Raw genomic sequence first — 22,185 nt, forward strand, 5'->3', positions numbered from 1 at the left:
ATGCCAGATGCTAAGTCCTGAAATATAAGGCCTATTCTGTGAATAGGAATTATATATAGGTAGTTTACTTTGATTTCCAAGAGCAATATGGTTCGATTTCTTTGACATGATCCTTATGTGGGTACTGGGAATATTGGTACAATGCCTTAGAACACTTATGAAGGGTGCAGAAGATTCTCTACAATTATGTTCTCAAAGTTTGATGTGTTTCTACAAACGTCCAAAGGTGGTATCATGCCAAATATTGTCCTACAATCATTTTTATGTGGCTACAAATGTTTCCTGTAATGATCAGTTGTTTTTACATGACGATTTCTCAACTTGACAGTGATCCCTAACAGCATCAACGCAGCAATCATCCACTGGATTTTGTAGCTGATAATCCTGGGAACTAGTAACTGTTATTTTAAATAAGGTCCTTTTGACTTTTAATAGAAAATTTTATGATTGAATTAGAGGTTCGGCTTTTCCCAAGAAAGTCGGGCAAGTCGTGATGCTAACCAGTTTTAACTAAATATTTTAAAAAGCCAAAAGTAATTAAAATTTGATTAATTAACTGAATTGCCACCTTTTCTGGCTTTTCATTTTTTTTTTTTTAATTTGCAGGAAAGAAAGTGTATCAGAATTTTTTAAACCTGTCTCAGAAATAACAACATATTTTAATCAGAGATTTGTAAGTATCCTTTTCTTTATTTAGGAAATTATATATTGATTTTGTGAAAGAAATGGCTCCTACCATAAAACACTTGACAGGAAATGGATATTTAGTCTGAAGTGTCATGTAAAATTTGAATGAGAGTAATGCATATGCAAAACTTTACCACTCCTCAAACAACAAAATAAATAAACCAAAGCCTCAATTAGAAAACTTTCACCAAGTCTATCTACAGCTCATAAATATTTGGTTTATTCTTTGGACATTTCTCTTTGATGATATCTTTTTCATTATCATTTTTCCTTTTGTGAAAATACATGTGTGTCCACATATTTTAGAGAGTTTGTCACATCAATGAGAAGGAAGAGAAAAAGTTAGGTCCACAGGAAAGGGAAGATATAGTATTCTGTTAAAGTTAATATAGCTTTTCTATGATGATTTTTGGTGAAATTTTTTTAAAAATCAAAGCTAGGTCTTATAATATTAAGGCCCATACAGTTTCATCATAGTTATGAAAGACCTATTATTGTCCTATAACCAAAACTGATCAACTCAAGAATGAGGAATCTGGGAGACTTTTTCTATTTTAATTTACCAGAGTTCAAGATAAGCACACATTTTCACAAATGTTTTATTAAATAAATTTAGAAGAACCAGTAAGTGAAAAAAAAGTTTTATTCCCTGAAAAAAAAAATCATGTCTAATGAAGTTTTATTATAGCACTAAAGCAAATCACCAGCATATTGAATTTAAGAACACAGAGTTGATAGTGTAAAGCACACTTATTATTTATATTATTATTACATTGTAATATATAATGAAATAATTATACAATTCATCATAATGTATGTAGTATCAGTGGGAGCCCTGAGCTTGTTTTCCTGCAACTAGATGGTCCCATCTCAGGTGATGGGAAACAGTGACAGATCATCAGGCATTAGATTCTCATAAGGAGTATACAACCTAGATCCCTCGCATGCAGAGTTCACAATAGGGCTCATGCTCCTATGAGAATCTAATGCTGCCACTGGTCTGACAGGAGGCAGAGCTCAAGTGGTAATGTGAGTGATGTGGTGTGGCTGGAAATACAGATGAAGCTTTGCTTGCTCACCTATCACTCACCTCTTGCTGTGCGGCCCAGTTCCTAACAGGCCATGGATTGGTACCCAGCCCATGGCCCAAGTGTAAAGAAGATCAGTAAAGCAAAGTCATGCAACTAAGGTCTGGAGCTGAGTGGGCTCCTCACTAGCTGTATGAGACCTTGGACAGCATAATTCTGGGCTTCTCAACTATAAATATTTGTGTTTCAGGGTTGTTGACTAAAATGATGACTACCTTAGATCATTTTATGATTCCAGGATATCACTGAAACATTGCTGCTTAGTAGTTAACAGTCACTTTATCTTGGTTAATCTATTATTATATGACGTTAACATTTGCGTAGTAGTTAATAACACTGACTAACAGGAAGTGAAATATAATTCTATCTTGCTTCATTGGATAAGACCTCAGCAATTGTTTAATGAAAAGGTGTATTAAATGTTTAATTACACATTTTGCAGCAATATAGGCTGTTTCATAGCTGTGTGGCATTAATTTTCAGTTTCATTACATACATTTATTAATCTTGTGATTCCAGGTAAGTTGCCTGAACTTCCTAACACTTCAGTTTGTCAGTAAAATGAGGGTAACAATTCTGATATCACAGGAGTCTTGGAGCTCAAATGAAATGAAAAATGCAATATAAATATTCACGATGACATTAACCTATACTGTAACCGTTATTGCCTATCTTTACTACATTGTTTTATAGATCCTGAGGTTTTGTCCTTGTAAAGATTTCATTTGTAAGTGTATAAATGCTAAGTTATGGATGATATTGGTATTTATAAAGTCACTGGAAGAATTACTATAATGCAGATTGTTGGCCACACTTCCAGCTATTAACAAGTATCTTTCATAATTCTTATGAAAGTAATTCATAAGCTAATCTTTGGGAAATACAAATTTTTCCTTTAAAAATGATCCCCAAATCAAAATTGAAGGGGAACTTTGTAAAAAAATATACACTTCTAGCGCTCTATCTTGGAGATCCTGATTTAGCAGCATGTCCGAAGCAAGGCCTAGGAACTTGTTTTTTTAAAACAACTGCCTAGTTGATTATAATACTTTGAAAACTCCTGCTTTACAACCTCACTGCATCGCTACCTTTTGGTTGAAGAAGGTTTTGGCTGTGCTGCTTACCATATATGGATGAGGGGATGTAGTCAGGCTTGTGTGCTTCTGCTAGTGCAGATCAAGTAAAGAATGAAAAGGATGAGTTTGGGTGTCTGCAGTGCATACATTGAGATTGACTGTTTTCTCAACCTTGGCTATGTAGCTGCTTTAAGTAAATCGTATGTCAAGCCCATAAATTGCAGATTTCCTGAACCAGAAAAAGCTGTTGGAGATCATCTAGTTCAAACCGCTTATTTTGCAAAGGAGGGAATTAAACTCAGAGATTTGCCCAAGGCCCCAGGAGAAGACCAGGACTAACAGTTGAATTCCTGCCCCAAGCTTGGTTTCATTTCTATCACAATTGAATGATTCTAATTCTGCCAGGAACCTGTAATACTTGTGAAACCAGCTTTTCTTTCTTTCTTTCTTTTTTTCTTTCTTTTTTTTTTTTTTAAATGGAGTCTCTCTCTGTCGCCCAGGCTGGAGTGCAGTGGCCTCATCTGGCTCACTGCAAGCTCCACCTCCCAGGTTCAAGCCATTCTCCTGCCTCAGCCTCCCGAGTGACTGGGACTACAGGCACCCGCCACCACGCCTGGCTAATTTTTTGTAGAGATGGGGTTTCACTGTGTCAGCCAGGGTGGTCTCAATTTCCTGACCTCGTGATCCGCCCACCTCGGCCTCTCAAAGTTCTGGGATTACAGGCTTGAGTGAAACAAGCTTTTCTAGCGCTGACTTCAGGCTTCCAGAGCAGGCATAGAAAGTGCTCTTAAGTGTCCAGCTTTGTGAAAGTAAGAGCGTCTTCTTTCCCAACTCCAGTTCTCTGTCCTGAGTGAAAAAAGGCAGAAGAGTCACTGAGGGATTGCTGGTACTCACCTGGACAGGACATCTATTCCTATAGTTGCACCATTTTCTTTATTGCCTTCTTGGTCTTTATGTTAGTCAGAGCCAGGCCTTATCTTAAACTCTGTATCTCCAGAAGGGAGAGCCATCATCTCAGTTTCTCCCCCCGCTTTTTTTTTAATACTTGCATCCTTTTTTTTTTTTTTTGTGGCATGTCTTTACTTGCCCTAATCTGGACAGTTTTCAGCTCTGGAGTGCAATTAAGTTCAACAAATACTCAGTGCTTCTCTGTCCCAAGAGCAGTCCTGGGTACCAGAGATGTAAAATGAATCCAATATAGTCCTAGTTTCAAAAGCATTCACAACATCATGAGAAAGGAGATAAGTCTGAAAACTGTTGCAGGAATGTTTGCAAATGCCACAAGAGTACTGAAGCCATGACTTCCACTTACTAGGAGAGTCAAAGAAGGCTTTGGAGAGGAGGTGACGCTGGTCTGTTTTAGGCGCAAAACCATAACCCACAATATAAATGTACAGGCCGGGCGCGGTGGCTCAAGCCTGTAATCCCAGCACTTTGGGAGGCCGAGATGGGTGGATCACGAGGTCAGGAGATCGAGACCATCCTGGCTAACACGGTGAAACCCCGTCTCTACTAAAAAATACAAAAAACTAGCCGGGCGCGGTGGCGGGCGCCTGTAGTCCCAACTACTTGGGAGGCTGAGGCAGGAGAATGGCGTGAACCCGGGAGGCGGAGCTTGCAGTGAGCTGAGATCCGGCCACTGCACTCCAGCCTGGGCGACAGAGCGAGACTCCGTCTCAAAAAAAAAAAAAAAAAAAATATATATATATATATATATAAATGTACAACATTTTGAAACCACGTGAAAATAATGTATCTAAGTCTTAATGAAGACAGCAAATGCAATGCAGATAGATAAGGCTGGTGTCAGCATGATGGAGGAAGAGGGACACTGCAACACGTGGCAGGAGGCCTGTGTCTTCTGACACCACCGCCTCCAACCTGTGTGACTCTCGGCGATCCAGTCAGACTCCCTACAGGCAATCCTACATACTTAGGATACCATCAAGTGAAAAAAAAAAGTGCATCCCAAACAAGGTATTATCTGTGCCAAAACTTCAGTTTTCAGTAGTTGTTGCCCAAGTGAAGAGAAGCCTTGGATGAAGAGCATTCCAGCCAGGAGGAAGCACAAACGTGCAGTGGCCTGTGTTTGGAGGTGAAAGGGAGTGTGTCTGAGAGTTACAAGTCCTGAATGGAGGGTAGTTTCTTTCAAGTGCTGGACCAGAGGGGAGCAGAGGAGCAGCAAGAGAGAAGCCTGGGAAGTAAGCAGAGTGTATTTCGTGAAGTGTGTTACAGGTTATATTAAGAAATTGTGTGAGCTTTTCCTGATGTAAGGGGACGACTGAAGAACTGAGATGGTAAGATTTGCTTGGCTGGTGTCAAGAATGGATGAGAGGGCAGCAAAACTGGGGCAGGAAACTCAGTGAAGAGGATCATCTAAGCTAGAGAGGCTGGTGTTGTTGGGTCGTGAAAGAGGATGAGAAAAGCAGTCCATCCACAGATTTAAGACCTGTTTAGAGACTAGAGTTTATATGACTTGATCGTGGAGGGTGAGGGAAACGCATGTCTCCTGGGTTTCTAGGGGATGTACAGTGGTGTTCACTTGCAGGAAAATCCAGTAGGAGGAACAGGATTCAAAAGAAAGGTGGTATTTCTAAGCCGAAGGGATGAGATCAGCTGATTTGTCCTGCGGCTCTTCAATATTAACTTGCCTTCCACATGCTGAGAGAATCACGTACATTGTCACACCTCATCATCTCAGTTGTGAGAGGTATTCTTTTGTGACCTCCAAAGAGGTGGCAGCTGAGGCTTCAAGAGCTGAAGTGCCTTGTATAAGGTCCCTTAGATAATAGGCAGAGGAGCCAAAAGTTCAGAACGGATTCTAAACCAAACCACATGTACCTTCTATTATATCGCTCTGCTTTCTTTTTTCCTTTGACACATATAATTCTGTAAAAATAGGTCAATTGTGGAACACAAATAACTTGGGACTTTATGGATTGTTAAAAAGAACACATAAACTCTACTTTCTATAGAAGGTTTGCTGAAAAATCAATTCACAAAGGCTCATTAATTGGAGAGAAGGCATACAAATTTATTTAACACGAATACACAGGAGCCTTCAGAATGAAGATCCCAAGATACAGGGGCAATTTTCCATTTTTACACTTAGGTTCAAAAAAGGATGGACTCCCGTACAGAAATATGATTAGACAAAACTGGTATGATCTCATGCTAATAGTCTGACCGGGGAAATCCAGCAAGGTCTGTCAGTGTAGATTCTTCTGGGCTGCTCTGAGCATGCATTCTTTCCTTCTGGATTTGGGGCAGGACCCTCTCTGAAATGGAGGGGTTCTTCAGACCTATGGTTGAATGAGTTAGATAATTTGTTTATGGCCAGTTTTTACACAGAAAGGGAGAGGGAAGATTAGAGTCATAGTTTTAGGTTTTATGGCTGGCTTTGGAAAAACAGGGATTCTGATTTCTGCGATCTGCCTTGGGGAAGAGGGATTCTAGTTTTTATGACAAGCGTCAGGGGAGAATGGGACTGCCAGACAGGAAGACAGGCCAAGATCAAAGAAAAACTTTTGCTTCTGAGGCGGCTTCTGAAGTTTTCACTTTGAGGTATTGCTTTCTGAACTCCAACATGTCTGAGTTCCCACCATCCCTCACTTGAAACACTGCAATTGCTCCTCACTCATCTCTTGAACCTACTTTTCCTCTTTTCCAATCTATTCCATTTGCTGTAGCCAAAATGAACCTTTTAAAATTCGGTTTTGATTGTCATAACTATCACTTAAAATCCTTCAATGACCTCCTGTCACTATTAGGATAGAATAGATTCTTAATATGTCTAAAAGCTGTGGCCCCTACTAACTGACCCCACTTCATCTTGTGTCTGTCTTTCCCTCATCCCTTTGCTCTGGCCACACTAACCTTCCTTCAGTTCCTAAAATGTGCTCGTCTCTCCTGCATGAAATAGTCTTTTCCTACTTCAATACCAGTTAACTACATTTCTTCCTTTATACAGTTCATACTATCAATGAGCCAAGTCCTGATACACTCACATAAAACCTTGTAATTTTTTTTTTTAATCTAAGAATTACCACATTTTGGAATTATATATGGATTTGTGTTAATAGTTTTTATAATTTTTTTCTCATCCATTGGAGTCCGTAAAAACAATTATAAAATTGTTTGGGCAGGCATATAATTGACACTCAACAGATATTTTTCAAATGAATTAATACATTCATAAGTGAATAAAAATGACTTTGGATTAGCTAATTTATACTTGATCATTTGTTTGGGAAATTACTTTTTAGAATTCAGAAAAAGAACATTTCTTTTACACCTATAAAATAAACTGAGTTTTGCTCATATATAATATTGTTTTATAATACTTCAATGATATAATATTTCCCCTGGTATTATATTGTAATTGCATTTCTCCTTCTGAAGTCAATTTTCTTTTGCTCAATAAATGAAGATGATTCAAACAGCAGAGGGATAATTACCTAATTGACATTTTTTGGATTAACTAATTAAGAAAAAACAATTAAAACTTGGAAATGGCAACTATAAAGATCAATATATCACCATTCAGTGTACCAAGGAAAGAGAAAAGTATGTCATAATTTACTTTAAATGTCACAACTTTATTGCACTTGCTAATTAAATGATGCTTTTCCATCTCAGTCACATTGAAAATGATTTAGAATTTTTGGGAGTGATACTTAATTGTTCCCTCAAGAATGATTTTCTACCATGTGACTATGCACCATGTAACTAATGAGGCTTGGATATGGCTTAGGAAAGGATGCACTAATGTGTCAGCCTACAGCCCTCAAGTGGTGATATGCTATCAGTGCCCAATATTCGCTCCCGAACTCAGGACTGAACAACTGATTGAACTGTGGGATAGAGTCTAGCGTGAGAAATTTCTACATCCTATTTTCCAGATATATTGCTGAGGCCCTCTGGGATTGTCTTCTGCATGTAGACAATCATAGTTATCTAGCCTTTCAATATCTATGAACCACCTGAGAGAAATAGATTAGAAGAGCACTAAGTTGGTTTTTTGTTTTTTTTTTTTAGCTCAAATAGTCTATAATTCTAAATGGAAGAAGTGGGGAGTTAAAGATAGGTAGAGGAAGGCTTATGAGTTAGACAGTAAAATTATACTTATTACAGGACACGGTTGTGTCAGGGGGCTGGCCAGTAGGGTCATGATTTATGATACAATTCCATGTTTGCCAACATGGGGGTCCTGGTCTCCTAGGATTCTATAGAATTATTAGAGGAGTCCACAAAGCCATGTGTCTGTGTCTAAATACATACTGTCACATTAATGCTACCATTATCTAAATGTACATGATTTTTTAATAAAGAATAATTTATGTAAAGTATTTAATTAACAAAAATGCTTTTTTGTCTGTTACATATATTCCAAATCAGCAGATTATCTAAAAACTGTAGGTTTTTTAAACTTGAGGGGTTATTTTGCCATAAAACCTCAATAAACATAGTTGTAACTTTTATACTGCAGGATGTAGCATATTTTTTAGTATTACCCATACAGAGTGTTTCTGACAATCCTCAGATTCTATGAATCTATCCTGGGTGCTGCCCATCACCTCTCGTCTGCTGCTCTGGTCTCTCTGCTCTCTTCCAAAGAGAGACTTCTGCTGTCTTCCAAAGCTTCTTGAGCCCGCTACAGTTTTCTCTGGTCTACATCCTCCTGGGATTGTTCTCAGCAATTTTACTTTATTGTCCAAAGCAGAGACATTACTAGGATGATTGTGGTTCATAGTAAACTTTACCAAGGCCTTGAGGATAACATGAGAGAATTATAGTGCAGAAATGGGAAACCTGGAACTGGTTATTCAACATCATTACTAGAGTTCATTAGTTGAGCCCATTCACAGGGGTCCTCAGTTGACTGGCTCTTTTCTTACTTTGTAACCTGTTTCAGGTGTCTGCTCATCTCCCACAGGCAAGGTTGACTTCATTATGTCCTGCCTCCCTGGAATCGAGTCAATAATTCTCTCTGCAGATAAATAAATCAGTACACATTATGATTATTAAAATTTGGCAATTATGGAATTCAAAGCCTGTATTGGGCTGTTCTTACATTGTTGTAAATACCTGAGAATGGATAATTTATTTTAAAAAAGAGATTTAATTGGCTCACTGTTCTACAGACTATACAGGAAGCATGGTGCTGGCATCTGCTTGGCTTCTAAAGAGGCCTTAGGAAGTTTCCAATCATGGTAGAAGGCAAAGGAGGAACAGTCATGTCACATGGCAAAAGGATGAGCAAGTGAGAGAGAGTTGGGGGGGTAGGTGCCACACTCCTAAATGACCAGATCTTGAGGGAACTCACTATTAGGAAGAGAGAACCAAGCCATAAGGAATTCACCCGCCATGATCCAAACACCTTCCACCAGGCCCTGCCTCTAGCATTGAAGATTCAACATGAGATTTCGATGGGGACACATATCCAAATTATGTCAGAACTCAATGAGTACAACTTTGAAATCACATCAATAAGGAACTTTTATCATTCAGAATATTATTGTTCCAAAGTAGAATTCTCATTTAACCAAGTCTCCTCTACCCCAACAATCTAATCCCAAGCAAGATGGCTTTACCAATGTAGTAAATAAGTTTTTTTCATAAAAACTTAAAAGAACACAGACTGACTTCTAAGTAAGACTCAAGGGCAAGAAATGTACATATCTTTCCCTACTAGATCTTACTATCAGAAACTTTCCCCTAAACTAACAATAAGACTATTATATGATCCAGCCATCACACTTCTGGATATTTATTCCAAAGAATTTAAATCAAGATTTTAAAGAGATATTAGCACTCCCTTGTTCATTACAGCACTATTCACAGCTGTCAAAATGTGGAAACACCCAATTGTTCATCAATAGATGATTGGAAAAAGAAAATGTGGTATATTTATACCTTTAAAAAGAAGGCAATTCTATTGAGTATGACTGTGGATAAACCTTGAAGTGAAATAAGCCAGTCACAGAAAGACAAATGCTGCATGAGCTCACTTACATGAAGCATTTTAAATATTCAAATTTGTAGAAGCCAAGAGTGGAATGATAGTGGTTGCCAGGAGATGGCAGAACAAGGAAATGGGGAGTTACTAATCAATAGGCATAAAGTTTCAGTAAATCAAGATGAGTAAGCTTTACAGATCTGTTGTACAACATTGGACCTTGGTCAACAGTACTATATTCTATACTTAAAAATTGCTAATCACCTAGATCTCATGTTAAGTGTTACTTTTATCACAATAAAATAAAATTTGGGAGGAAAAATCCCTTTCCCCTAAGCACAATAAAGACCTAGGCCTCAAAGAAGGATATCAGAAAATCTACCTTTTTCTTCCACATCTCCCCCAAACAGAGGCTGGGCCTTTTACCTTTACAAATCACACCACCATGTCCACTAGTAATCTGATGTTAGAAACTGATGTTTATTCTTGAAAAAAATTATAGAAACCACCATTATCTTATAAGTTTGCCCTAACAGTCCAATGACATGAGCTTTAGACTGGATTTTCAAATTGATCAGATGATCAGTCATAACAGCAATCTGGTCTCTTATACACATCTTTGAACATAGAGCTGCTTTTTTGTTTTTATTTTTGTTTTGTTTATCAATGAGCTGATGATTCAAGTTCCTTTTAGCTCCAAAATTCTCAGATATCTACAAATTACACATGGATTGCCACTTGTTTTGTTTTCCTCTTGACTGCCTTTAATAGATTGATTAATTTGGCTTTGCATCAATTCTCTTAAGTTGTAAAATGAGAAAAAGAAACTGGATAAGGTATGCTTTGGTCAGGGTCAGATATACATGTGAATCTCTTATGCAAAATGTATGTTGCAATCTTAAAAATTAGTCTATTGAAACATTTCTGTATTTTTTTAATTCAGAAAACACATTTATTAATTTTCTTCCAGCTGCTCAACTTCACAGGTTATTGAAAATGTGTTATGAAGAGTTAGTTATTTGCCTCCAGTCATAGACAGTGATAAAATTAGGAACTGGATCCTATCACTATCTCTAATTTAAGAAATGAGATCATCATGAATTAAAGGGGGTGATTGCACCAAAGCGCAAGTAATACCAAAAAGCTACAGTTTTAAAACAACTAAAAATTCTATTGGCATTTATAATTACTACAGTGTATATGAGCAATAGAAATAATAATGACCCAATTTGTATTTCCCAGATAAATTTTGAAGCAAGTTTGAAAAAAGGATTAAAAGAAAGAGAAGAATCTTAGGTTCAAACGAGTTTACATCATGCATAAACACAGCAGCAAAATGCCCATTCTATTTGGCCTTAGTTGGACAACTGCCTATGAAATAAAAGAAATACTCAAGGAAAATTTCTGCTGTAACTGGACTAGCTTTTTAAAATTACTTAATTAATTAATGAGTTTTTATTGACTTTTTATTTTTAATTTTTGTGAGTACATACTAGTTGTATATATTTATGGAGAATATGAGATACTTTGCTACAGGCATACATCAGGGTAAATGGGGCATCCATCACCTCAAACGTTTATCTTTTGTGTTAAAAACAATCTGATTACACTCTTTTAGTGTAAAATATAAAATTAAATTATTATTGACTGTAGTCATCCTGTTGTGCTATCAAATACTAGGTCTTATTCTTTCTATATTTTTTTGTACCCATTAACCATCCCTTACCACCACCCTACCACTATCCCACGATCCTCTTCCCAGCCTCTGCTAACCATCCATCTGCTCTCTGTCTCCATGAATTCAATTGTATTCTTTTCTACTGTTTTTTGGAATACTTTGAGTAGGACTGGTATTAGTTCTTCTTCAAATGTTTGGTAGAATTTAGCAGTGAAGTCATTGGGTCTCAGGCTTTACTTTACTGGGAGACATTTTGTTATGACTTCGGTCTTGTTACTTGTTATGGTCTGTTCAAGTTTTGTATTTCTTCATGGTTCAATCTTGATACACTGTATGATAGATTGCATGTCTAGAAATTTATCCATTTCTTCTAGATTTTCCAATTTATTCCATATAGTTACTTACAGTAGCCACTAATGATCCTTTCAATTTCTGTGGTATTGGTTGTAACGTCTCCTTTTTTATCTCTAATTCTATTTATTTGGGTCTTCTCTCTTTTTTTCTTAGTCTAGCTAAAGATTTGTCAATTTCAGTTATTTTTCTAAAAACCAGATTTTCATTTTATTGATCTTTTGTGTTGTTTTTTCATTTCAATTCCATTTACTTCTGCTCTGATGTTTATTATTTCTTTTCTTCTACTAATTTTGGGTTCAGTTTTCTCTTGCTTTTCTAGTTCTTTAATATGCATCATTAAGTTGATTACTTGAAATTTTATTCTTTTTTGATGTAGGTGCTTATTGCTATTAACTTCCCTCTTAGTACTGCTTTCGTGAATTCCATAAGTTTTGGTACGTTGTGTTTCCATTATCATTTGTTTCAAGACATTTTTTCAATTTCCTTCTTACTTTCTCCATTGATCTACTGGTCATTTGGGAGCATATTGTTTAACTTCCATGTGTTTGTATAGGTTCCAAAATTCCTCCTGATTTCTAGTTTTATACCACGGTAGTCAGAGAAGATGCTTGATATTATTTCAGTTTTTAAAATGTTTTAAGACTTGTTCTGTGGCCTAACATATGGTCTATTCTTGAGAATGTGCAGGCTGTTGAGGAGAAGAATGTGTCTTCTGCAGCTGTTGGATAAAATGTTCTGTAAATATTTATCAGGTTCACCTGACTTAATGCAGATTAAGTCCAATGTTTCTTTGTTGATTTTCTGTCTGGCAGATCTGTCCAATGCTGCAAGTGGGGTGTTGAAGAAGTCTCCAGCTATTATTATGCTGGGAGTCTATCTCTCTCTTTAGCTCTAATAATATTTGCTTCATATATCTAGATGCTCTAGTGTTGGATACATATATATTTACAACTGTTATATCCTCTTGCTCAATAGACCCCTTTATCATTATATAATGACCTTTGTCTCTTTCTATAGTTTTTATCTTGAAGTACATTTTGTTTGATATAAGTATGGCTATTTCTGCTCTTTTTTGGCTTCCATTAGCATAGAATATCTTTCTCCATCCTTTATTTTCTGTCTATTTGTGTCTTTATAGGTGAAGTGTGATTCTTATAGGCAACAGATCATTGGGTCTTTCTTTCCTTTTCTTTTTTTTTTTTAATCCATTCAGCCACTCTGTGTCTTTTTATTGGAGAATTTAGTCCATTTACATTAAATGTTACTATTGATAAGTAAGGACTACTCTTGCCATTTAACTGTTTTCTAGTTGTTTTGTGGTCTTTTCTTCTTTCCTGTCTTCCCTTTAGTGAAGATGATTTTCTCTGGTGGCATAATTTAATTTCTTACTTTTTTTGTGTGTGTATTTGTTGTGTTTTTTTGATTTCAGGTTACCATGAGTATTGCAAATACTATCTCATAACCCATTATGTTAAACTGATGATAGCCTAACATGAATTGCATAAACAAACAAGCAAAAAGAAAACTAATAAAAACTCCATACTTTAACTTCATCTCTCTGCTTTTTAAGTTTTTGATGTTTCTATTTATATCTTAATATGCTATGTCTTGAAAGGTTGTCTCAGTTATTATTTTTGATTGGTTCACCTTTTAGTCTTTCTACTTAATATAGCAATAATTTACACACCACAATTTCAGTGTTATAGTATGCTGTATTTTTCTGTGTGCTTTTTAGTACCAGTGAGTTTTGTACTTTCAGGTGATTTCTTCTGGTGATTTCTTCTTGCTCATTAACACTTTTTTTTTTTTTTTTTTTTTTTTTCTCTGATTGAAGAACTCCCTTCAGTATTTCTTGTAAGACAAGTCTGGTGTTGATGAAATCCTTCAGCTTTTGTTTGTCTGGGAATGTCCTTATTTCTCCTTCGTGCTTGAAGGACTTTTTTTTTTTTTTGCCAAATATACTATTCTGGGGTAAAAGGTTTTTTTCCTTTAGCACTTTAAATACGTCATGCCACTCTCTCCCAGTCCTAAATTTTCCACTGAAAACTCTGCTGCCAGACATATTGGAGCTCCATTATATGTTATTTGTTTCTTTTCTCCTGCTGTTTTTAGGGTTCTTTCTTTATCCTTGACCGTTGGGAGTTTGATTATTAGATGCCTTAAGGTAGTCTTCTTTCAGTTAAATATTCTTGGTATTGTATAACCTTCCTGTATTTAGATATTGATATTTTTGTCTAGGTTTAAGAAATTTTCCATTATTATCTTTTTGAATAAATTATCTACCCCTATATCTTTCTCTAGCTACTCTTTAAGGCCAATAACTCTTACATTTGCCTTTTTGAGGGTATTTTCTAGATCTTGTATGAGTGCTTTATTCCTTTTTATTCTTTTTTCTTTTGTCTGCTCTGACTGTATTTTTAGATAACCTGTCTTCAAGGTCACTGATTCTTTCTTTGCTTTGTCAATTCTGCTATTAAGAGACTCTGATGAATTCTTCAATATGGCAATATTATTTTTCACCTCCAGAATTTCTGCTTGATTCTTCTTAATTATTTCAATCTCTTTGTTACATTTATCTGATAGAATGCTGAATTCTTTCCCTGTGTTATCTTGATTTTTTTTTATTTTTATCTATTTCTTTTTAACTTTCCCCAAAACAGCTATTTTGAATTCTCTGTCTGAAAGATCACATATCTCTGTTTCCCCAGGATTGGTCCCTGGTGCCTTATTTAGTTCGTTTGGTGAGGCCATGTTTTCCGAATGTTTTTGATGCTTGTGGATGTTCATTGGTGTTGGGGCCTTGAAAAGTTAGGTATTTACTGTAGTCTCCTCAGTCTGGGCTGGTTTTTACTTGTCCTTCTTGGTAAGCCTTTTCAGGTATTTGAAAGGATTTGGGTATTGTGATCTAAGGCATATCCGCATTACAGGGTACCCTAAGCCCAGTAACACTGTGGTTCTTGTAGGCTTGTAGAGGTACCACGTTTGTGGTGTTCAATAAGATCCAGAAGAATACTCTGGACCAGGCAGAGACTCTTGCTCTCTTGCTTTACTTTCCCCCAAACAAACAGAGTCTCCCTGTCTGTGCTGAGTTGCCTGGAGCTGGAAGTAGGGTGATACAAGCACCCCTGTGACCACCACTGCTGGGACTGCTCTGGGTCAGATCTGAAGCCAGCATTGCATTGGGTCTTGCCCAAGGCCCGCTGTAACCACCCCCTGTCTATAGCCTATGTTTGCTCAAGACCCTAGGGCTCTATGAACAGCAGGTAGCAAAGCCAGTCAGACCTGTGTCCTTCCTTCAGGGCAGTGAATTCCCTGGCACACTGAGTGAATTCAGAGATGTCAAATGGGAGCCAGGGACTGGAGTCAAAACCTCAGGAATCTATCTGTTTCTCTAGTCTACTGCAGCTAAGCTGGCACTCAAACCATGAGACAAAGTCTTTCCCACCTTCCCTTCCTTTCCACAGACAGAGGAATCTCTCTCTGTGGCCACCACCACCACAGCCCCATGGGGACTACTTCCAGACCATTGCTTATTTTCACTACTTGCCTAAGAGCTCTTCAGTCTGCTTGTGGTGAACGCTTCCAGGCCTGGGATTCACCCTTCAGGGCAGTGGGCTCCCATCTGGCCCATGGCAGGTCCAGAAATGCCATGCAAGAGCCAAGGCCTAGAACTAGGGACCCCACAAGGCTGCCTGGTGCTCTACTCCACTATGGTTGAGCTAGTACCTGATTTTTGGTTCTTAAAAAGGTGTAGACAGTTGTTAAATTAAATTGTTGTTTCTGTCAGGGGGACAATAGGTAGAGGTTTCTCTTCAGCCATCATGGTCTACCCCTCATCTGGGTTACCTTATTTTAGATTAAAAAATACATCAAAGAAACATTATGTTTCAGACTACATAAAGTCTTCTGATTTATAAGTTACTAGGAAACAATTTTTGAATTTTAATCTTGGCAATTAACAATATTTTAAATTATAAAGACTATTCAAGTTAAGAGAAGGTAGGCACCTCTGCTTTCTCTCCATGTTCCATAGAGGATTTGCTGAGGATAAAGGATTTGCATTTACATGCAAGTGCATAAAAACAAGACAAGAACCAATGCATATCTGCATTGTTTTTTAAAATTTCCGCAGCTGTAACTGGGGCTTCTGAAAATATCAGAACATTCTATCTTCTGTACCCTGTGATGTATAATTAATTTCAGGGTCCACCAGACCCCAAAACACAAGGCTTCAAGGTTTTCTGAAACTTCAGTACTCTAGGGTGGAGTACGTAGCTTGGAAGTTAGTATTGCTTTAAATTCACATTTTAAGTCTCCAAGCTGACACAGGTGAGATGAAATTTTCTCAATTTTTTTTTCTTCTCCTTTTCACAATTTAATCAAGTGTTAAAGTGAAAAATCTGGTTCTTTGTGGCGTGGTGCATAAGAAAAAAGGGGAATTAATTTACACTGCCTGGTGTCAGGATGTAATATGATTATGTTGGCAAAGCTATAAAAAGAAAATATCCAAAGCTCATAAAAAAAATTTGAAGGAGGTCACTGTTAGAGCAGATGGATGGAGCAGAGTGCCTGATCATTGAACAGCTACTGAGCTAAAAGGATATTCAGGTCGAGGTGTGCATAGCTGGGAGAAGGTCACAAATCTTAATTAAAGCTTTCAAGGGGAAAGTCCTGGATTTGACAGTAAGACACATATTGATTTGCCTTACTGTACAGAAATAACTAAAAGGACTGGTAAATAGAGTGCAGTCAGCTGTCAATTACCCTGAGGGAATCTAATACAGTGGAGGGTTCCTTTGTTGCCTTCTTTGGGGCCTTCTCTCCTTTGTAACCAGAAAATACCCTTCCATGAAATGCAAACTTATTTTCATATTTTAACAAAAAAGCTACAAAGATTAAGTGCATTAAAAGATCTAAAATTAAACTAAAAAATGTAGGGTTATTAAACAAAAATTTACATTGACCTCAATATTTTTAATGAATTCTGCCAATTGTTGTGATATGAAAGATAAGCTAAGAGGCAAGACTAACACACTTTAAAAACAACAAAATATTTAAATTATATTAGATAGGGTTATACCACCAATGAGAGAAGTATTTGTTTCTATTTTATTCTGTGGAAGAATTTTATTACATCTAAATGTGTGTGTGTTCATGGATTACATATATCATATATTATATATATGATTATATTGTATATGTATTACACAATAATAGGTATAGAGAACAAAAAAATTTTTTTCAAAATTATGCACATTATTCAATTGTATGATCTTTTTTAAGATTCAGAAATGAATTAAAGTTTTCATATCAGATCAAGTACTGAAACAATATTTTGGGTTTGGTGAAACACTAGGGTGAATATGTGGTTCAAAGAAGAAAAATATTCTTGTTGAAACGATTCAGGCATATTTTAGATGGCTGTACTAGGTGACTTTTAGGTGACTTCTTTATGACTTTATAAAGTTATTTTAGTCTTATCTCTTCTAAATTTATAAGGGCCTATGAGTCTAGAGAAAGGCAATATAGTGAAATTTTTAAAAATCCATATTTTGGAATCCTATGTGACAGGGCTTAAATGCTATCTTAGGGCAAATTTCTTAATATCTAAAAGACTCTATTTCAGTTGGTTTTTTGAATTATAGGGAATCTCTCTCTTGTCTCTCTTCTCTCCCTCTATCTCTGACACCTGTGGATAAGATTAAATAAAATATTATATATAAAGCCATGTACAATATATATAATAATAAAAACCCACTACCTAGCTAAGGGCCCAATTAAGAGTAGCTGTTCCTTGTAGGTTCTGGATATTAGCCCTTTGTCAGATGAGTAGATTGCAAAAATCTTCTCCCATTCTGTAGGTTGCCTGTTCACTCTGATAGTAGTTTCTTTTGCTGTGCAGAAGCTCTTTAGTTTAATGAGATCCCATTTGTCAATTTTGGCTTTTGCTGCCATTGCTTTTGGTGTTTTAGACATGAAGTCTTTGCCCATGCCTACGTCCTGAATGGTACTACCTAGGTTTTCCTCTAGGATTTTTATGGTATTAGGTCTAACATTTAAGTCTCTAATCCATCTTGAATTAATTTTCATATAAGGAGTAAGGAAAGGATCCAGTTTCAGCTTTCTACTTATGGCTAGCCAATTTTCCCAGCACCATTTATTAAATAGGGAATCCTTTCCCCATTTCTTGTTTCTCTCAGGTTTGTCAGAGATCAGATGGCTGTAGATGTGTGGTATTATTTCTGAGGACTCTGTTCTGTTCCATTGGTCTATATCTCTGTTTTGGTACCAGTACCATGCTATTTTGGTTACTGTAGCCTTGTAGTATAGTTTGAAGTCAGGTAGCGTGATGCCTCCAGCTTTGTTCTTTTGACTTAGGATTGTCTTGGAGATGCGGGCTCTTTTTTGGTTCCATATGAACTTTAAAGCAGTTTTTTCCAGTTCTGTGAAGAAACTCATTGGTAGCTTGATGGGGATGGCATTGAATCTATAAATTACCTTGGGCAGTATGGCCATTTTCACAACAAATTTACAAGAAAAAAACGAACAACCCCATCAAAAAGTGGGCAAAGGATATGAACAGACATTTCTCAAAAGAAGACATTCATACAGCCAACAGACACATGAAAAAATGCTCATCATCACTGGCCATCAGAGAAATGCAAATCAAAACCACAATAAGATACCATCTCACACCAGTTAGAATGGCGATCATTAAAAAGTCAGGAAACAACAGGTGCTGGAGAGGATGTGGAGAAATAGGAACACTTTTACACTGTTGGTGGGATTGTAAACTAGTTCAACCATTATGGAAAACAGTATGGCGATTCCTCAAGGATCTAGAACTAGATGTACCATACGACCCAGCCATCCCATTACTGGGTATATACCCAAAGGATTATAAATTATGCTGCTATAAAGACACATGCACATGTATGTTTATTGCGGCACTATTCACAATAGCAAAGACTTGGAATCAACCCAAATGTCCATCAGTGACAGATTGGATTAAGAAAATGTGGCACATATACACCATGGAATACTATGCAGCCATCAAAAAGGATGAGTTTGTGTCCTTTGTAGGGACATGGATGCAGCTGGAAACCATCATTCTTAGCAAACTATCACAAGAACAGAAAACCAAACACCGCATGTTCTCACTCATAGGTGGGAACTGAGCAATGAGATCACTTGGACTCGGGAAGGGGAACATCACACACAGGGGCCTATCATGGGGAGGGGGGAGGGGGGAGGGATTGCATTGGGAGTTATACCTGATGTAAATGACGAGTTGATGGGTGCTGATGAGTTGATGGGTACAGCACACCAACATGGCACAAGTATACATATGTAACAAACCTGCACGTTATGCACATGTACCCTGTAACTTAAAGTATAATAATAATAAATAAATTTAAAAAATAAAAATAAAATAAAAAAAAAAGAGTAGCTGTTCCACCTATGTATGATTGGTAACATTTTTAAATTATCAACTGATATTTCTTTTCTCCTTTATACTTCCTTTAATACTCTGTAAAGGCTGTTCACTGAGGGGTGATGCACTTAATCTAGAACAAGTGATCACTTAAGTTTCTATTTTTTAAAATCCAAACAAAGAGCCATGGTCTTGAAAATCAGCATATGTATGACAATAGCCTGACTTTTTGAAAGCAAAGATTTTTTGAGCTATCTGAAACTGAAGAACTGAGAACAAACCATAGAGTGGGAATGACTATATGGTGATGTAAAAGTTTTCATGTTTCTGGGAAGGGAAATGAGTCATTGACTAGCTAGTGGAGAAGAATTCAGGATGTAATGAGACCCTAGTCATTATTCAAGTCTCTGTGAAGGTGGCCAGGACTCCAGCTCACTAGGTTGAACAGAAGGGAGATTGAACATTAAGAATTTTAATGAAAATCCAAGTGTAGAGATGACTATGCCTCACTTCCCAGGGAAACTTTGGGCATCATAAAGCTTTCTCTGTATATTCTCTGACCCTGTAAAGGTAGACAAGCAATGGTCAAGAGAAGTGCCCAGGCAGATGGGCCTGATTGCCACCTGACAGGGTTCCCAGGCCCTCAGAGGAGTGAGCCTCTAAAGTGATTTCATGGACCTCATGGAGGGCATAGAATAGTTTAAGTAGACCATCAACCTTAAAGTCCAGAGATGGAACAAAGAGGATGCAGATGCACATATCTCTACCTGAGGTAATAGTTATACCTGACACAATAGCAGTGGATCCCTGTGCACACTGATGTAACTGGACACATTGCAGCTCAGTGACGGTCAGCATGGACACAGGATATGTGTGAACCTGATGCCTTTTCTCTACACTTTAGGCTCCCTTTCATGAAAGAGAGCAACATGTTATTAGTGGTAGTGTGTCTTAGTCCCTCCTATTTACCCTGTTGGTGAAGGAGCGCTAAACACCACCTGACTCAGAAGAGATAAGATCAACAGCAGGTTATTAGTCACGTCTACTGATGGCCTGGGGGAGGAGGACACAGAACACCTTGCTGGGCCACAGAGGAGTTGCACTCAAGAGCAGAGTGAACAACCAGGGCTGTAGGAAGTAGGCTTTGGAGAATTAAGAGGGTAGGGTGTTCCCAGTTGTTGTGGAATGATGTGATTCACTTGTTTGATTTGGCAGACAAACAGGGAACAAAACCTGCTACTCATGGATAAACAGAAACTGTGCCTGGTCCTCTTGGTAAGGATGGTGGTTTGTCTGGGGTACCTGATCAGTGGGAATAGAGTGGGGAGGAGAACTTGTAGTTAGGCCATTAGAGACCTATTTTATTAGATATCAAGCCTTAATTTTTGGCTTTATGCTACAATGGATCACTTGATGCTTTGACATCAGTTTAAATCTTGATGATAACTGAGACTTTTAGGGATTAGGAGAAGTGCCTTCCTAGGAAGCAAAGTAGGCACCTGACCAAGGGGAGAGGGGCACATCTTGAGGTGGTTGCCAAAAACATGAACTTTAGGTGTGTCTCCATATATAACCAGTAAAGACATTTGAGAGACCTGTGTGACATTGATATAGAGAGTGGGTGTTCCCAGGGGGGTGTGAATTGAGGCTAATCAATGCTTGTGGCAATGGTGACATCAAGTAAGTAGAGGGACATTTGTCTCCTTGTGACTTAAATAGTTCTTTGAAAACCCATTAGGCTTATCAATTAAACTAGCTGCCTGGGGCTGACTACCTGAGGCCTCTGGGGAGGCTGCATTTGAATGGAAAGCCTTCTTCAAGATTCCACTGTGTATTCTGAGACATAAGATGAGTGCCTTGGTAACAATCTAGTGTCTCCAACTCCAAATGAGATTAGGAATGTCCTGTTGAGGCCTTGTATTATGGCCTTAGGATATGTAGAGAAACCTGTTATTTTGGTTTACATATTTATATTTGGGTATCTGTGAAACAAGAGATTCAAAGAGTTCTTTAAAGTGCAGCTCTTAGGCAATGGCCTAAGAGTTGTAAAAATATATGTATGAGGCCAAATGACCAGGGCATCCATTGCCAAGATGAATGCCTGGAGTGTGCCCATTGTGCTGACCCTTGGGTTCTGTTCTTTATCAGGGACATCTTGGTTAAGGAATTAAAAGCAATAAGTCTCCACTGAGCTCTATCATGTATAATTGTGGCAACATCATTGGTAAAGTGTGTGGCCTTCTATTGGTGTTCATTCAGTTGATCCCAGGGGTCTCTCCAGGTGTAGGAAAGACTGTAGGAAAGGGATGACTTCCCCTAGCACCATGGTTTTTGGCAAAGGACTGATGGTACAGGAGGCCACCACCTTCTACAGATAGAATATGCCAGAAGGCCCAAGCTTGACTCCATCCTGTTGCAAAGAGGTCTCATAGCCACGCCAAATTCATGGGGGTGCTGCTCCAATGTATTACAAGGCATTACAGAAGCTGGGTACAGAGGGTCACAGCCTCAAAGTCTGTGAGACCCTCTATTTCTGGAAAAGCCCAGTGTGGCCAGTAATTGCCACTGTAATGGTGTATAGTGCAAGGCCAGGAAACGCAGTTTCTGGCATCGAAAGCCCATGAGCAACTTATGACCATCACAGGTGGCCCAGAGACTCCAGGAGTCATGAGATGAGGTTGCAGAAGTCTCTGAGGGCACGAACTGGAGTGCCTGTTGATTTCATTTTGGAGAGCTTCTATAGTCTTTTGTTGAGGAGGTTCCCCTTTAAGATGGGCAGTCTGTAAGTAATAGCATTAGTGAGATTAAAGAAAATTTGCAAAAGAATATGTTGTCTCCAGAACCCAAAAGAGACTAAAAGATGTTAGACTTGTGTTAACCTTGTGGGTACTGAGAGGGTTAATACCTGT

At 37.7% G+C, this 22,185-nt stretch overlaps 1 protein-coding gene and 1 long non-coding RNA gene across 9 annotated transcripts in view; one reads left to right on the forward strand and one right to left on the reverse strand.

Moving 5' to 3' along the window:
- The window catches only part of LOC105465531 (cAMP-dependent protein kinase inhibitor beta), a 248,641-nt gene that overhangs the window by 194,682 nt on the left and 31,774 nt on the right, over positions 1-22,185 (forward strand). For 2 of the 8 annotated variants that reach the window (XM_011713979.3, XM_011713977.3), the window contains one exon: positions 607-673. The exons of the other annotated variants lie outside the window; for them this stretch is intronic. The gene's annotated coding sequence lies outside the window, so the exon portion shown is untranslated. The remainder of the gene's footprint in view (positions 1-606; positions 674-22,185) is intronic. 8 annotated transcript variants of the gene reach the window in all.
- The window catches only part of LOC139363291 (uncharacterized), a 31,132-nt gene continuing 14,935 nt past the window's right edge, over positions 5,989-22,185 (reverse strand). Inside the window, exon 3 of the long non-coding RNA XR_011623325.1 lies at positions 5,989-6,153. This is a non-coding gene — a long non-coding RNA (uncharacterized lncRNA). The remainder of the gene's footprint in view (positions 6,154-22,185) is intronic.

The sequence above is a fragment of the Macaca nemestrina genome, chromosome 5 (assembly GCF_043159975.1).
Source record: "Macaca nemestrina isolate mMacNem1 chromosome 5, mMacNem.hap1, whole genome shotgun sequence".
In the NCBI taxonomy this organism is placed as follows: Eukaryota; Metazoa; Chordata; class Mammalia; order Primates; family Cercopithecidae; genus Macaca; species Macaca nemestrina.